We start from the raw sequence: 18,781 nt of genomic DNA, 5'->3' as shown, positions 1-18,781 counted from the left end.
CTACATGCTTGAACCCCTAATAAAGCCAATAAATGTGGATGTGGACCATCATTATTTAAATTTCATAGAATGAAACATAGATTACTCGTATCTAAACAGCAGAATATACATACAGATAATACTGCTAATATTAGTATTACTAATAAGTTATTCTAACTATTCTAGAGCTGTCTGAGTTGCTGAAGGCCCTCATACATTTCGGCTCATGATTTTGTGCTTTTTCTTGTCTACATTTATCAAAAGTGTTGGAATGTTGGCTCCAATGAAAGCTCAGAAATCCCAAGCAACCGACCTCTCTGGAGCTCATGATCACGTTACAAGATGTATAAATGCAGCCTGATCTCGCAGCCATGAGTAGCTCAGGGCCTTGTTGAGAGGCAGCATCTTCATAATGTGGCTGTGCTGGAAACTCACAAGCGAAGACCAGGAGAATCTTGGGTATCTTCAGCAGGACTCTTTATTGAGTGCTGTGTGGTGCTGCAGTCATCAAAAGTCTAAGGCAAGGGATCTGTGTCATTTAACCGCCCAAAAACCCATCCACTCAAAGACCCCAATGTTCGTTTTAACAAGACAGAGGGTGGTATATATAGGATATTGTTAGTTTTATTTTAATTACATTTATTATTTTTATTCACAAGGTGATTTTTCAAACACCAATGCAAACAGGCCATACGAACACATGTACCTTGATTTTTCAAGCCTCAACACACACACACATGCACACACACACACACAAATATACAAAAAGTATGAATACACGTAAATATACCCAAACATACAAATACAAACATGTACAAACAAGCCTACAGAATATGACTTACAAACAATCTCTCACACACACACACACACACACTTTCCTTCTGCCGCGCTTGTGTTGTGTTATCTAGTAAATAAACCAGACATATGTAATTAAAAGTACCCCATTTAACAATATAGCAGGAAAGAAATATTTCGTCTCAAGTTGTGCATCGAAACGTGAACGTGTCCGGCATCTGGAGTCTGTGTGATTACTGGCTTGTGAAACTAACTAATTTCAAGGGGTCTGTGTCATTTAACCGCCCAAAAACCCATCCACTCAAAGAACCCAATGTACGTTTTAACAAGACAGAGGTTGATATACATATATATATGACATTTTTAGTTTATTGTAATTACATTTATTATTTTTTCAAGCATCAATGCAAGCTTCAATGCAAGCCTCAACACACACACACACGCTTATAACATTTTTAAGTTAAGACTTATTGACTTTTGACTTATTAAGATCTTTGATTTCCAATGTAAGATGGAATAACTTTTAAACGCAAACGATTCACAATACTTTGCGGGGAGAAACGCTACAAAGATATCATCGCATTGATTTTGGAGTTGTTAAAAATCCGTGCATTTCAAACAATCGAAGTTAATGCCGTCGAGATGAAAGGCTGTCTTTACACCCAATTCGAACGTTATCACTCGATTGAATGGGCGTTATCAGCGGTTATCAGCCCATAGATATGGGCCAGGAGGGGCCTCCTGCGCCTACTAGTAGGCTCAGAAGGCTGTGATCATCCACCCACATGGTTGATCACCCACAAATATACAAGAGAAGACTCCAGATCCAATCCCAGAATTCCTGCTCACCGGTAATCGGAAGTCTACTGGACGAACGCGGCAACGTTGCGATATTTCCTGCTTAATATTTTCAGGTAATACTATTAAAATGATAAAACTGAGCATTTAAACTGTAACGGAAAACAATACATACACTCGTATTGCGTGTTATGATTGTTGACATGAGATAACCGTATTGCGATGTATCTGCAAACGTTATCGCTTGACCATATTTCGTTATTAGCCTGTCGTTACGTTAACGTTGCATGCTATGTGAGCATTAACGTTGCTGTATTTACGTCTGAAGCTAATGGGGGAATTTAGTTTCTAGTTAAACTGTAAAAAAGACTTTTTACACTCTTACAGGCTTATTGCATATTGTGTATGCTCGATAACGCCTCACTGAAGCCATATCATAGGCCTAACGTAACCCATATTGACTTGAGAGAAATATGAAACACAAGACGTATTTTACGGCTGTTTGGAAACCTTGGGATCTTGACTAGAGTGTAAAATAAAGTTCTGTGGGCATGAACAAAGCTTGCTGGATTTGATCCCATATCAGGAAGCTTTGGATCTATCTATCTATCTATCTATCTGTCTGTCTGTCTGTCTGTCTGTCTATCTATCTATATACCTTCTCAAAAAAATAAAGGGAATACTTAACAACACAATATAACCCACAAGTGTTCCCTTTATTTTTTTGAGCAGTTTATATATATAGCTAGCTAGGTGTGTATCTATCTATTTATATAATCTATCTATCTATATCTAGCTCGATGTGTATTTATCTATCGATCTATCTTGCAATCTATATATCTAGTTATCTAGCTAGCTGTATCTAACTATCACACCAAATATCCCTCATCTGACTGCATCCCATTTTCACTCTTGTGTTTCTGTCTTTTAGGCTGTAAAAGAAGTACGGTATGGGTTGCAATTTGCTTTATGTAATAATTGCCAAATATTTTGATTTCAGATATGGGAAAAGCTCTTAAGATGACCACACGTTTCAGGAACGTTAAAATTAAGTTGATGAGGAGGTCTATCGCTGGCCCTGCAAAGTTGTCTTACCTCAGTCAAGGTCTTCCCCAGCCCAGCTTCAAACAGACCCACCCTTCGACCCTTCTATTACATCTCAACTGGCTGAACCTGATGATGCGACACCAAGCTGTTCTGAGAGTGCATACAGTAAGGCAAAGAAGAGAGAGCTTCATGCCTGGGATGCAGTCAAGGATGACATGCTTAAGGTGTCGTTGAATGTTCAGCACCAATCACTACCCAGTTTAGGCATCACCACTTCCGACAAAGAAGTTTGGTTGATATTTGCCCACATTAAATGATGGAACCATATGCCCAGCATGTCCAAAGGTTGGTTATAATTCCAGCATGGTTCTTGTTTGATTAAATTAATGGCATAGAATTCAAATCTGAATTAATATCAAACTAAGTTAATTTGTGTATGTAGTATTATAATAGAATAGTAATAGTATAAATGTATAAACCTGGTGCGGGTACAAAACCAGTGTTACTGTAAGTGTTTGTTTTCCAGGCGGATGGAAATTCCTTATTCCTTAAATCTTTAGGACTGCAGTAAGCTGCTCTCATTCAAGGTCTCCAACAGCTGGAAAGAAAACGACATCAAGCCACTGTGATGTTTAACCCACATGTACCAGACATTGTTCCTGCAGACCACCCCTACTTGTGTCAAGCCCTCCCCATGACAAGCATACAGACACTGGTATACAATGATGATGGTGATAATGATGAAGATGACAATGATGATGACAATGATAACTAGGACTGTAAGCATTGGTATGACAGGACAGGGCCTGTATCTACAAAGCTTCTCAGAGTAGAAAAAGTCCCAACTGGCCTAAAATCCTCAGACTGTATATTTGAACCTGAGGTTCACAAACACTTCATAAACTTTTTAAGTCCAAAGAAATGGTTCTGATGTTGTTGCAGATCATATAAGCCTTTCATGGTGGTGGAGGAATATAATCAATTTACTGCATTACTTGTGCAGATATGTTGTTTTACTAGGTCTGATCTATTCACTGTATTTAAGCATACATATCACCACTAGTCGGTCTGTATGAGTACAAACTGTCTATAATGGTTACTGTACAAGCACAGTAAAATATTTCTATAAAAAATATTGCACTACTGTTATTTTGCATAAAATACATTGTTCAACAATATTTTTGCACACTCATCCAACTGTATTTATTACCACTGTTCTCACGTTCCTGCTGTTCATAATGTGTATATAATCCTTCATTGCTCTGTTCATAATGTACATACAATCCCTACAGTGCATTCATATTTATATTCTGCATATACTCTGATCAATATTGTATATAGCAACTCCACTGTACATTCTGTATATCATAGCTTTACTTACTCACTTTTATGTATATAAAACACTATATTCTTGCACTTCTGGATAGATGCTAACTGCATTTCATTAGCTCTGTACTTGTACTCTGCATAATGACAATAAAGTTGAATCTAATCTAATCTAAAAAATTGTGTTTACCATAATGTAATATGTTATTTACTGTAATGTACAAATGTGGTCAATGTGTGGGAGGTGTTTTGTTTTTTGTGAGCTCACCATCAAAATCCCCTTGACTGAGTTGAAATGACAATAAATTATTGGATCTTGAATCCTCTGAAGCAACTATGAGTTTGTAAAAAAAATGTTTTCAGCCATGGTGCTCTGCTCTATTCACAGCACATTTAAAGTCAATGAAAAGTAATTTACTTAATAAATGACATACAATGAATTTACAGTCATAATCCTTATGTGACAGTGTGCCACATACAGTAGGTTCCAACATAACTTATTGGCTTGAAATTCTCCAGATCCAAGCCTATGTAAATGAACACATTTTTTCTCTTCTTCTTCCCATTGGCTGCTTTCATTTTAGTTTCACATTCTTCGTCCAGTGAATGTATATTACATTTAGTTTTATATCCTTACCTTTTTATTTCGTTGCCATGGTGGTTACGCTGCTATCGCTGAAACCACGTAGCTTGTATGACGTAGTTCCGCCCGAAAGTATTTTATTCACGAGACACTTTTTTTAAATGATAAATTCAACATTTGTCCACAAAAAACAAACAAACAGATAACTCAACAATACGATATGTTAATATAACTTTTGCACATTTCTCCTTCGATTCAGAGAGATACATTTTTGGTAGCAGAAGGTTACGGAAGTGCATTGTGTTGTGGGCGGGGTTTGCGGGTTTTACATTTCGCCTAAAATATCTTTAATAAACAAATATATTTAGATTTTCTTAACGTAATTAATAGATTGATTGTACTAGATATTTGATATATTCAGTAGATATATCTTTTTACAACCCTAATTTCCAACCCTAATTTGCAAACCAGATAAACTACAACTGCAGTGCTTGATTTGTATGAAGCTGCATTGCGTAGTTATAGGGAATTGTAGTTTTTAGAACATTAGTGTTTTTCTTAGAATTGGATATTGCAAATAGTGAGTTGAGAGTACAATGAGGAGTTTAGGCAGATTGTAAACATATCTATGTAATCAGATTTTAAATGTCTAAATTTTAAATGGGTTCAAATTACTTTTAACCAGATTTGACAGTATCCCAAGCTGTTGACTGTATTCACATCATAAATGAGGACAAGAGCCAGAGCCGCCTTAACCTAATGGGAGGCCCCGGGGCTGAGAGGTTTTGTAGGCCCCCCAAATCTCCCCGCCATCCACTCAATTTAGTCTCGTTTTAAAATGGTGTAAATCTACATCATAAAATGCATTAGTTTCTTTCAAGACCTGGCAACAACAGTGAGTTTTCCTTCTTTGAGACAGAAAACACCATAATATTGTTATTAAAATATCACTGAGCCCTCTTGAGCATAAACACAAGACACTTTATTTATCAACAAAGCAACTTACGTTGACGAAAACCAAAATGTGTGATTTTAAACACTATTATGAAAAACATCATCACCAACCATCACCTGTCTGCACAAACATACTCAACCTGTCTGAACTGATATAACTGATAACAGCAAGAACAGCAACAGATAAATGTAGGAGCCTCTTCTCTGACCTCAGCAGGCCTTTTGAACCAATCACATGACATGCACCTGCACAGACACAAACACACTCATTTCAGCACCGTGGATAGCAACACCAACACGGCCAAACCACAGGCTCCTGACATATTATTAGCATTGTCATAACATTGTCCTCTACAGTTAATAATGTCAATGCCCATCTCCTCTAAAACACTAATAACAGAGTTGAACAGTGCTTCTCCGGTGTGGTTTTCAATAGGGAGGAATTTTACAAATCGCTCCTCGTAACGCAAGATGAAAGTCAGCTGGTCAATGTGGGTGATATCTGGCGTGGAGTCCACACTGATAGCAAAATACTTTGCAAGCTTCACTCTGCTAATTACTTCCTCGAGCACTTTCTGTCCCATCAGCTGTATGAATTCCTCACACACATTCAGGGAGAGGTAGGGTGGGGTTCCTCTGCCAGTGTTTCCATATTTTTCAATATGAGCCTTTAAAAAAGGATCAAATTGGCTAATCAGCTCCATGCACCCCAAATAATTGCCGTTATCTGAGTCTCCAAACCTGTGGCTGTCACCCCTGAAAGCAAGTCCCCGTTCAGACAAAAACTTCACAACAGCAACAACTCTCTGTAGAACCTGTGTCCAGTACTCACACTCCTCATTGAACTGTTTTTTTTAGTCCTGAATCCACTGTTCCCCTGTCAGCTGCCTGACTGATGTAAGTGATCATGGCTTTTCTGTGAATGTCGCAGCTTTCATGTTCTGCTATGCGATCATTTGCATGTTTCCAGTCAAAATAACCCCCACTCACAAATGCTGATTTCTCCGTGTTCTGGCCAAATAGTTTGCATGCAAAACAAAACACACTACCTGCTGATGGTGAATAACAGAGCCATTCTCTGGGCACAAACTCTCCATTACTGAGTTTTCGTTTGAAATGCATTTTTGAGAAAAATCTTCTCTGCTGTTTATATTTGCGTTCCGATGCTGACACGTCCGCATTTTTATTTTGACAGACCTTCGGTCCCATTTTCGCCCAATAAGCCCGCACTTGTGGGTCAATATTATTTCCCCAGCGGCCCGGGTCACTGTTATATGGGTCATCATCTGACTGTTTAGCGGCCTGGTCCTCTCTCTGATACTCACCTGCACCCCGCTCCTCCTCCTCCTCCCCTCTATTGATGCTGCTGCTGGCAGTCCCCTGCTGTTCCTCGTCCACCTGCGCGGTGCTGGATGCATCTTCAGTAGCACTAGAAGCTGGTTTAAAAAATCCGGTGAGCTTTGGGATGCTCTTTAGCAGACATTTTTCGCGCAACTCCTTCTTAATAAGGTTTTTTCTTTTCTGGGCACCGCTCTCAAACTTCCGACTCATTTTTTTCTTTTCTGATCACCGCTCTCAAACTTCCGACTAAATGAATGACACGGAAACACCCAGTAGCGCAGGAAGGGAGACCACCCCTGGTGGTGGGCTGTCACTTCACCTGTCACGGGGGAGCTGTCAGTCTGACTAAACATTAAGCAACTAGACATATAATAGCTTTAGAGCCTTGAACATGGAAAAAAAAAAAAAAACACAGACCATCGGAGGCCCCTAAACTTGCGAGGCCCCTGGGCTTCAGCCAGGTAAGCCCATGCATTAAGGCGGCCTTGACAAGAGCTCTCTATAACAGTTGGTCTCATGTGTGTAGCCCTTTTTATTGCTTAATTATAAGCCTTCAAATATGCACCAAGGTGATGTTTCAAAGGTCAGTATTTCAAAACAGGAGCCATGTAGAATCTTCATACTTACATATGTTACTTTCTAAAAATGTATGTGGTTTAGCTCTACGAAAAAGTTTTAATTTTCTCATTTCACATGCACAAGCCATCTTGGGTGTAGTTTCAGAGAGCTCTTTGAAGGCTCAATAGGCATAGCCTATATAAAAAGAAGCTATTTGCTTGTTTGTTTGTTTCTGACTTTGTAAACAGATTTATGAACCCACAACATGACAAATACCTGGTCCGCACACACACACACAAAGACTCATTTTTCATTTCTGTTTGGTACACACATGGCTTATATATATAGGCTATCTATTTATGGGATGGTTGACCCAAAAATGAAAATTCTGTCATCATTTACTCACCCTCATCTCATTCCAAACCTGTATGAGTTGCTTTCTTATGTTGAACATAAAATAAGATAATTTGAAGATTGCTGGTAAAAGTTAAAGTTTTTACAAGGTTTCTAAGCAGAAGATGGTTGAATGTTTTCTCAGTCCATATTACCAAAACTCATGTGTCATTTAAAAAGCATGGTTGAAAGCATGTCAGTTAATTTCTTTGCATTCATATAGATGCAATGTAATTAATAGTTTGGGTATACTAGATATTTACATGTTATATACATGTTCAGTAAATATATAATTTTACAACCCTAATTTGCAAACCAGATAAACTACAACTGTAGTGCTGATTTGTATCAAGCTGCATTGCTTACCTATAGGGAATTGTAGTTTTTAACATTAGTGTTTTTCTTAGAATTGGAGGTTGTAAATAGTGAGTTGAGAGTACAGTGAGGAGTTTAGGGGTATTGTAAACACATCTATCTAATCAGATTTTAAATGTATAATTAATTATATATAATAAATATAATTGTGACCGACAGCACTTTGAATTGAAATGTAGTCTACCCACGGCAGACAACTGCAAACAAAAGTGGAACACACCAGTCCTCCCTCACATAAACTGACAATAAACTTTATTTATCTGAATCCAAGGAGAAACAATTGATATCCTTAACACAGATAAAATGATACCCTTCACATTTTCTCTTAAATGTTTATCATTAAAATAAAAGTGTAACAGTAATTGTGAAGAAAATACTTCACTGTGGAAGCAAGCAATACTATAGAAACCATTTAAATTTAAAATAAATAAATTGTAGTGTTCAGCTGTATACCAAAGTTTCTACAAGTACCACTTACCATCTTTTCAATATAATTTTTGCCAAGCATCTCCTAGTGACAGCAAAACTTTGAAAATTGTAAAGTTATGTGAAGCATCTAATCATAACATTAAATCATACTCTGACCCACTGTTTTGAATATTATGGTGAGGTGCTTGCTAAAACCCAGCACTACTGAACCAACAGGTGTATATATATATATTAAAAAAAACATGTAGACTCAATTCAGTACAATATAACTTTATTGGTCCCCACATAAGTCCTGTATAAAGGAGACCACATTGATGGTCCCAACAAACAACAATAATAAATAAAAATTGGGATGAATGAAAATAACAAAAAGATCACAATTTTCTTCTTACGTGTGAAGTGTAGTCATTACAATAAATTTGCAGCATATGTATGTATTGTGTGTGTGTGTTTGTATGGATGGGTTGGGGGCCGTCAACACAGTAAAAACAACCCAAACAAGTAACAAGATACATCTTCAGGGTGTTTGCATTGTGTCTTGACACTGGCGGTGAAGGCACGTTCTTTTTAAAGCCACATGCTGTGTGTGACCATGATTGGCACACTGTGCACTGAGACCATGAACGCCACTTCTTTCTTGCATTCTTCTTCTTATCATCAAAATGGACGCGGCAGACACAGCAAAAATTGCCTCCATCTACCAAAGGAAAAACACAAATATTTTGAAAGTCAAGCCAGTTAGTTTAAATCATACTCATCACTATATTTAAAGCAACATCTCAAAGGCAGCTTGTTCATTCTTAACTGTTGCCAAAGGAATATGTGGGTATTGCAGATCAATTCATCTCAGATCTTGCTGATAATCAATCATAAGATAAAAGCAGGTTTTCCTGGGTTCCATTTCAGAAAGCGGCTTTGATGTAAATCAAAATCAGACAGAGGGGTAACTAAATTTTAATTTAAGAAATATCATGACCACTTTGTTCTTCAGCTGCTTCCAGTTTGAGATGGTGGTATGAGTCTTTGACAATTTCTTCAATGTGAGAATATTTGATGTTGATAGCCTTGTAAACAAAAATCAGCTGGAATATTTTTTTTTACGAACTCATTTGAAATTTTGATAAAAATTTAGAGATAAACAATCCAGTTGTCTAACACAATGTTCTGCTCACACCACAATTGCTGTTGATCATCCTTCCATCTAATACTTTAAGAATACCACTAATGCTTAGCAAATGAATCCTGTTTCCAAACCTCTAACTTCAGCTTCTTAAGGTGCATTTTAATTCGGGCATCCCTCATATCAGAGTTTAGGTCCTGTGCCTACCCATGTGCCCTCAATGCTGCTGCTTCTTGAATGTATTTCTGCTTTGCATCTTCCCTCAATGTGGCACATCTGCCCTTAATATCATTCATTGTGCCTGAGGAAAAAATAGATGCACAGAAAACTTAACTCATTGGAGTCAGCATCTCCTTTTTAAAGTAAATTCATACAACGACAATCAGCACTGGGGTTGTGAAAAACCATTTATCTGTAACAACTCTGTAAAAACAAAATAACGTGTAAAGTAGATGACCTGATGATTCTTTTCAATACACTCAGCATTCTTAAACTGATGAATGCAATTTGCGTGAGTGAAGTACTTGCCAAAGACTATCATGAAAATCTGTTTCATGACGTTTCATGACCCTCATAAACCTTATGTCAACAAGGCCACCATGTATGAAAAACAATTTAGTATAAAAAAATAAAAACAGTCTTTAAATTTTGTTTCTCACCTTTGTTTTTGAATATGTCCCTACAAAAGATTGTAAGGCGACAGCTCTCTAATGTGAACTTTGGCCGGGGTTCAGACGAAGCATTAGTCATTTGTGATCTTTTGTAATTACCGATCCAGTTCTGAAAAACAAAAAATAGCGAAAGGGTATTACACAAATTAAACCGAATGTTAACAAAACACTTCATTTATACAAGCAGTGCAGCGGAATTAAATATTTATTTGACATGTTGTTTGTTAGTGTGGCGCAAAAGTAAACCTTTTTTCTACGACACTGGTGTCCAAACCAGTAGCTGATGCAGCTCTTGGTATTAACTCTGAACCAACTCGTGTCATTCCACCCTTAAAAAATGATTTCTGGGTTTCCTTTTGATTCCCATTACTGGGAGTTCTCTCTTGTTGAATAACAACAAAGAAAGAAATAGATAGTCAGTAATAAATCAGTAATAAAAAAAAGAATGTGTTGCAGATCATACCATCGTTCTCAGACACTCTTGCCTAATGCTTCTAGATTAGCAACTGTAAGGCTTACCTCTCTGGGCCATCTTCAACCTAAAACATAAACAGAGAGAAACTTGCACAAGACAGATTTGTGAACAATAAATTCTAAACAGCCCAAAACCAAATTTTGGATAGTTCAACAAAGACATAGAGCATGGAAGTAATAAAACAAACTTGCCACAGAAGTCCTTGCAACCAGCTGGAAATGTATGCTGTAAACGGTGACAAAAAAGTTAGGTAAAGAGACATTAATGTAACACAGGCAGGCAGAACTGACATCTAAACAGACAGACAGGCAGACCTTTGGGTTTTATGTTTCAAGTTCAGTGTCGAGGGATATTTGGTGAGATAGATTTCCAAACAGCCGTAAAATACGTCTTGTGTTTCATATTTCTCTCAAGTCAATATGGGTTACATTAGGCCTATGATATGGCTTCAGTGAGGCGTTATCGAGCATACACAATATGTAATTAAGCCTGTAAGAGTGTAAAAAGTCATTTTTACAGTTTAACTAAACTAAATTCCCCCATTAGCTTCAGACGTAAATACAGCAACGTTAATGCTCACATAGCATGCAACGTTAACGTAACGACAGGCTAATAACGAAATATGGTCAAGCGATAACGTTTGCAGATACATCGCAATACGGTTATCTCATGTCAACAATCATGACACGCAATACGAGTGTATGTATTGTTTTCCATTACAGTTTAAATGCTCAGTTTTATCATTTTAATAGTCTTACCTGAAAATATTAAGCAGGAAATATCGCAACGTTGCCGCGTTCGTCCAGTAGACTTCCGATTACCGGTGAGCAGGAATTCTGGGATTGGATCTGGAGTCTTCTCTTGTATATTTGTGGGTGATCAACCATGTGGGTGGATGATCACAGCCTTCTGAGCCTACTAGTAGGCGCAGGAGGCCCCTCCTGGCCCATATCTATGGGCTGATAACCGCTGATAACGCCCATTCAATCGAGTGATAACGTTTGAATCGGGCGGTCTTTACGCACAAGGATATGTGATAAAGGCCAGACGGTGTCTGGCGTAGATCATGCCGGTAACAGATACATTCAGTCAAGTTGTAAAAATCATATACATAAATCAACGTTATACGTGTATGAGTATTAAAGATTTATGTTATTAGGGCATCCTCTACTGAAGTTTATTAGATTTTAGAGGTGTTCTCAAGATACGCCCACAGGGCTATCCACCTTTAACAACTAAAAGTTTTGTCATGCTCATTACCTGCAAATTATCATCAAGCCGTGCTACGTTACAAATCCAACAATAAACGAAACAATGGCAGACAACTACTACTTTTACATGAATATTCATTAGTTCCTTAATCAGTGCACGCTCCTCAAATCGCTACTTGGATTATTTTGAAAAGGTAACGAAGTGTCTAGTTAAGCACTGAAGCATTGTAACAGTGTCAAAACAATGCAGTTTGTGTAATATTAATCGTCTGTAAGCTGATTTGCTTGATTGATTGCAGGCACACAGAAAAACAATAACCGAATAACCTATGCTAACCTTGGGATATAGTTTCTTAATCATATTTTGTTATGTGTTTAGCTTTTTATACATTTCATTTGTGGGGCATTAATTGCTGTTTGAATAGTATGATTAGCTAAGTTAGGCTACTGGTGACTTTTACTGCAGTGTATTCACGACAATGCTTGAAACAATATGCCGCCTAATAAATATAGCTATAGGCTAGCTATCCTGTGTCATTTATAAAATGTTTAGTTTGTATGTAGCCAGTGTTTCTGTTACCTAAATAAGTCACATACATAGGCTACTGAAAACAATTTTCTTGCAGTGAAAATGTTAATATTGTAATCAATCTAATTTGTAATTGGTTATATAAAACGGTGCATAAACCTTAAAGTGTTCTGATGCAGTCTTCTTGGACATAAGTCAGCAGCTACTCCAAGAAAATTATTTTTACATTTGGATAAGAAATCATGTGTCTCATCATCACCGATGTTATAATATGGCTTTGATTTGCTTTTGTGATGTTTCCACATATATTGATCATCATGTAAAGTCACTGTCTGTTTCAGACTGGATGAGAGAGCTGAAGTCACTGGTACAGTAGCTGATCATTTTATGAATGGACATACATGGAGGCTGTTCTCATCGAGAGACAATAAATATCTCAGACACTCACCTAATTTTGCATTGCTTTATTTCATGCTTTCACACAACTTTCCTTGGCTTTTCAATTTGAGTTATATTCATAAAGCAATTACTTCTGTACTTGTCATAGTAACATTTAATGAATGTAATATTTATGTGATCTACAATGTCGTTTTTTGATTATAATTTTAAACATTAAACATACTTAAAGATAACATGTTATTTGTTAACCTGCATGCCATGTTACTATTAATAAACATCAGAGAACTGTCAACAGTAAAGAGTGTTGTTAAATTATTGAAATATTAACTTGAATGAATCTCAGAGGATATTAATTTCGGTAAGCGACAGGAGAACAAAGTTTGGCTGACAAAGAAACATTTGGGTTTCATTGTATGTAATAGTTGTAAAATGTGAAAAACAATTTTGAATAAGATGTTCAAATGTTTACATACATTATTTACACAATGGATCACTATTCACTATTCTTAAACATGACATGATGAGGTTGTTTTTCAGTGCCTATGGTCAAAGAACAGACACAATGTAGCCTATGCTTAGACATATAGATACAATGTATTCAATGTATGCTTATGATATTCATTATTATTATATTTATTATTAGTAGTTCTTTCTCAGATTGTCTAAACCGTTAAGCTCTGTATTTGACTGTTAACTTGAATGGTTTTGCGTTTTATTCAACAAAATAATAAAACCTTTATCAACATTTACAGGGCAAGGATATGACGAAGGAGGACTAACAGCCTGGACCGATTCGATGTTACATGCCTAGGACCAGGTGTCTTTTAACGATTCGGCAAGCAAGGAGGAGACGGAAGAGTTACCTCACGAAAATCCTCAAGAGCTGTTCCGTGAACGTGATTTAAATAGAAGGCTTGATTATTATATGCTTCGCCATGTTAATCGACAGTTTGACACACTTTTCGATTTGAGCAGTCAAGCATTGTCCTATCGGGGTGCAGAAGAGATCGTTGGTAACGCACAAAGTGATGTGGTGTCGATTTTGAGGAACATCATAGAGTGTCAACAACAGCACAACGAATCCTTACGTCATGCGGCTGAATTTTGGAGAAGTTGCCACGAACAGCTATATGGTGAATTTCGACAGTTTCAACAGCGCATGATCGGGGTACCGGGAGAAATCCATTAGGTACAAGTCGAACAAAATGTATCTGTTAATGCTCTTATTCTGATCACGGAACGTTTAAATCTCATGCAAAGAATGTTATCAGATTTGTACCAGCGTGTTATGCGTGATTGCCCTTGACATGTATTGTAGGCCTATTGTTTTTTTATTATTATTAATTTTTTTATTTTTGACATCGATTCGTTATTTCCACCGAATATTTCTAACATTATTGTTTGTTATTGACAACGAGTCATTATTATAGTTAGTTATTTCTTACATTTATTATTGTTTTTTTCTTGGTAGTGAATTATCATTATCACTAGTGTCTTTCATTTATTAATATTGTTTGTTGTTGTCATTGATTTATACCTTACAGTATTGCATGTTATTGTCTCCCATATTAGGTGTTGTTTTACTTGCGGAGAAAAGGTGAATTTATACCTGCTGTGTTTCTGTTTTTGTCATCTGGTTATGTCACATTGTGAATCGGTGTTGGTGTTTTCAGGAGTGCGCTTGTCTTTAAACTTGAAAAAAGGTGTGTTTTCGATTTAAAAATAAATAAAAAATAATAATATTTCAAAATGAGTAGTAAAAGATGTCACAATGATTTACATACCCACACTTCAGAAGATGATCAGAGATCATTAAGACCCAGATATGATTTTCAAAACAATACAGAACAATTACGTGAAATTATTAACAATCATGTACATATGTTACCGCCTAATCCTCTTAACATGATGGATAGATTACATGAGCTTATAGACGAACAACACGAATGGTTGGGTGCCGCTACAGACAGCAATGATCAGGACGGTGCAGGGCCTTCTAATAACGATCCCTCAGGTTACGATCCCACAGCTCCAGACATGGGTCTCAGTCAGCCTTACATAGATAGACTAGTGAGAGAAGGAGGTAGTGTGTGTGATTTTACGATTATCCCAAGACCTTGATTTAATGGTTTAGAAATTCGCAGAACTTAAAATTTTCGTGAAATAGCAACAGATGATTTTGCAGCTTATAATATATTTTTACAGTGTATTTTGAACGAGATTGTTACGCTTTCCAGATTATTAGCTGGTGAGGGTTTTTTTTAACATCTCTCTGCAAGGTGCAAGTCTCCCCACAGACATTAATGCCATTCTAACGCCTGATAACAATCACGATGTTAATGTATTTGTAGACCAAATCGAACGAACCGTTCAAAGCAATACGGATGTAAGTTTTGATACCGCTTTAGAGTTATGTAGCCTATCTCTGTAGCGCGAAACAAACAAGGTGGTGCACGTAGGAAGTTTGCAGACCTGGCACATAATTAGGTCATACAGAAAAATAGAATGCATTTGTTTGCCCCCAAATATTTCGCAGACAATATGTGCTTTAGCATGTGCATAGCTCACTTTCTAAATCCACAGTGTACCGACGCCGAATTGATGACATTAGCCACACTGTAAAAAATTTGGAGTAGTATTTACTTGAAAAAAGCTTGCTAACTTTTTTCACTCAGAAAAGGCTAGTAAATTTACAAACATTTATTAGTAGCTTTAATTAGTAATGTTTAAGTTATGTTTACTAGGATTTTCCAAGTAAATTTTATTGACTCTTTGCCTGTATATTTTACTTAAGTAAGGCTTATAAAATCTACTAGGATTTTTAATTTTTTTTTTTACATAAGAGTCCTAGTTATCTTTTTTAGTTATCCTGAGTAACCTTTACTTTAAAAATCATGTAAACATTACTTAACATCACTAGTAATAAATTACAAATTATATTTTCAATAAAAAAAAAAAAATGAGAAGACATTTTCCTTGAGTTGAGTTTTATTTTAATTACATTCTTGAACAAATGCACAAAAATGAATGGACACATTCATGAAGATTAACTGTTGGCCAAAAACATGGCCAAAATTGTTCAGCATCTTTATACTATCGAAGATGTTTCAATGTGTTTGTGTAGGCTATAACAGACCACAAACATTTTACGGGAGATGCTTAACTGATCTTACATACAACACTTTGATAAAACAAATAAAACTCTGCTTCTGTTTTCTTTAGCAGCACTGCATTACAATGTTTCTGTTTAACGGTACAAACTTTGCTCTAATTTAAACTATGCAACCTTTAGAGCATTCTCACTTGCTGAACAAATTAGCAAATACAAAAACTGTAAAAAAAAAAAAAAAAAAACCAACTAGCAGGCTTACATTAGTAGCTTTCTATGCAAAGAGCTAACTTTTGGAGAAAACTTTAAAGCATCCAGCCCAAGAAAGATTTTCTGAAACACTTCAAATGTGTTTCTCAGCTTTGGGGGATAGCTTAAGTTCAGGGAGTAAATGAAGCCCATGAGCAAAAGGCACGCATTTGTGAGATTCTTACATCCCAACAGCACCTCAGTTCCCTCAATGACGATGATGACATCAGCTATGTTGGCATCTCCCTCTCCTGCAGAGCTGCCCAGTACAATGATCTTCATTACATGATTGGTGATGGTATCTTTAATCATGTCTCTGCTTACATCCTGTCAAATACACAAATAAGAGCAAAATGGTTACAATAATGTACACTTAAGTTGCATGTTCTCTTTAATTTTATGTGACAAGTGCCCCACACAGAGATTTGGTCTCACCGTCATTAAATATATTATTATATATTATATATTATATATTTAATATTATATTATTAAATATATTATTACATGGAAAAAAGTGTGTACGTGTGTGTTAGGCTTGGGCGGTATTCAAATTTTGATACGTCAAACCTCCTCCCTATTTTACCACGCTCACCACAGTGCCTTTCATGACTTTTCCTAAACTTGGAATAAAAATACCATCTTTTTCCAAGCTTTGAAGATCGGATAACAGTGGCCCTAGAACTTTCTGAAATCCAAATCGCTTTGTGTCATCTGCCTTACAAAGAATGGCTAAATTTATAGATGCTGATGTTGATCGTGCATGTGCTGGAAAGTTTCCTAACACCCAGTAGACAGCAGTGACTTTGTGAATCTTGCGAGAAGTTCCCAAGGGATTGCACACTTTGAAGTCATCGATGTACAGAATAAGACTTAATCTCTCGACATCTTCGGTGAAAAATTCATTTTCATGAAAGTTAGATCCATCATGGAATGACTGGTATTGTGATCCACATCCAGTATTTTTTTGAGTGACTAGGTCCTTTTCTTCGATATGCTTCAAGACTTGCAACAAAGACTGGAGTATTGGAACATACTGGAATGTTCTGTTGTCTTTATTGTCCAGTATGTATTCTACTGGTTCAACAACTGAAAAATGTGCTTTCATAAATTCTCTCCTCTTATATGCTGTTGAAAAAGGTCCATCTTTCCCTAAAGCTGAACTGACTGGGTTTGATTCACACAGATTTTTCACCAAATCTGAGATAACTGTTGGATCTATGTCACAGTTATGGCTCTTTAAAGTGGACTCAACAACATCTTTCAAAACTGGAGCAGATGCAGAAGAAATCATCTATGATTTGATCAATGCACCTGTTTGACACGTTGAAATTACTTTCCAACTTTAGAAAAAGTTGACCAAACTTCTTCTTTATATCTTCAGACAAATTATCTTGTGCTTCATCCAAAGTTTCATCCAGTTCTGTGTCATCCTCTGAATCATTTTGCAAAACAGTGTGATTTGGGTATTTTTTCAAGACTTCAATTTTAAAATCTTCAATGGAGTGTTTATTGTGTTTCCTGTGTTTATGGGTAGCAAAGGTTGAATAAATGCTTGTGCTGAAGCTGCAGTTTTTGAATACACAAGTCACTACCTCGTACCTCTTCAGATGGTTGCCAAGGTGCTCAAAATATTGCTTCTCTGAAGAGTACGACGATGAATTGCATAGAAGACAACTAAATGAAAGCACCTCTGTTGGTTTGTCTGATTCTGTGTGGTCTCGGGACAAATGTGTTCGAAGAGCATTAAATGTTTTAAATGAACAAGGGCAATCAGTATAAAGACAAGGGGTCGATGACTGACAGCCAGAATTTCCGTGTTTGAGCCGTAAGTGTTTTAAAAGTTGTAGTCTTTTGTTTGACCCAAAGCTGCATTTTTACACAACCACCTCATGCTGTGGCAGCTGCAATAAACAAAAGATGTACACACACACACACACACACACACACACACCAATTCAGAAGACGTAAACAGCACTGGTTCAGAAGAACTTCCAGTTTCAGTTTTTTTTTTTTTTTTACAGTTGTAACCAGAATTAAAATTTTACAAAAATATCTTTATGATTTAATTATGTATTTAAAATGTTTAAATATGAAACAATGTGAATATGAAATGCTGCTAGACCAGTGTTTACATCTTGCGAAGTGATATATATATTATATATATATATATATATATATATATATATATATATATACACACCATGTGTGTGTAGCCCTATTTCTATGGAAATCTGTGTCATACTGCAAGGTTAATCAGTGTTGTAAGCTGTAAGAATTATTGCCAACTTACCTTGCATGGAGCTTGAAGAGTTGCAATCTGTGGAACATATTAGAAATGTTAATGTCAGAAATAAATGTTTTACCAATTTTGAATAAATATACTGATCTTATTGATTTGAAATAATAACAGTTAATTTATTTTGGAACAACTGCATTCAAG

General features: G+C 36.5%; 1 long non-coding RNA gene across 3 annotated transcripts; it reads right to left on the bottom strand.

Moving 5' to 3' along the window:
- Nucleotides 1-8,832: 8,832 nt before the first annotated feature.
- LOC132122876 (uncharacterized) lies at nucleotides 8,833-11,853 on the bottom strand. 3 transcript variants are annotated; one of them, XR_009426445.1, is made up of 5 exons: nucleotides 11,603-11,853; nucleotides 10,833-11,069; nucleotides 10,616-10,751; nucleotides 10,358-10,478; nucleotides 9,708-9,999 (listed from the first exon to the last, which is right to left on the bottom strand). It is a non-coding gene; the product is annotated as an uncharacterized LOC132122876 (long non-coding RNA). The 3 variants fall into 3 exon arrangements; XR_009426444.1 differs by lacking the exons at nucleotides 9,708-9,999; nucleotides 10,616-10,751 and adding an exon at nucleotides 8,833-9,275; XR_009426443.1 differs by lacking the exon at nucleotides 10,616-10,751.
- Between the last annotated feature and the right edge of the window lie 6,928 nt (nucleotides 11,854-18,781).

Source organism: Carassius carassius, chromosome 41 (genome assembly GCF_963082965.1).
Source record: "Carassius carassius chromosome 41, fCarCar2.1, whole genome shotgun sequence".
Taxonomy (NCBI): Eukaryota; Metazoa; Chordata; class Actinopteri; order Cypriniformes; family Cyprinidae; genus Carassius; species Carassius carassius.
The sequence above is the reverse complement of the archived record's forward strand: the minus strand, read 5'-3'. Positions and strand labels throughout refer to the sequence as shown.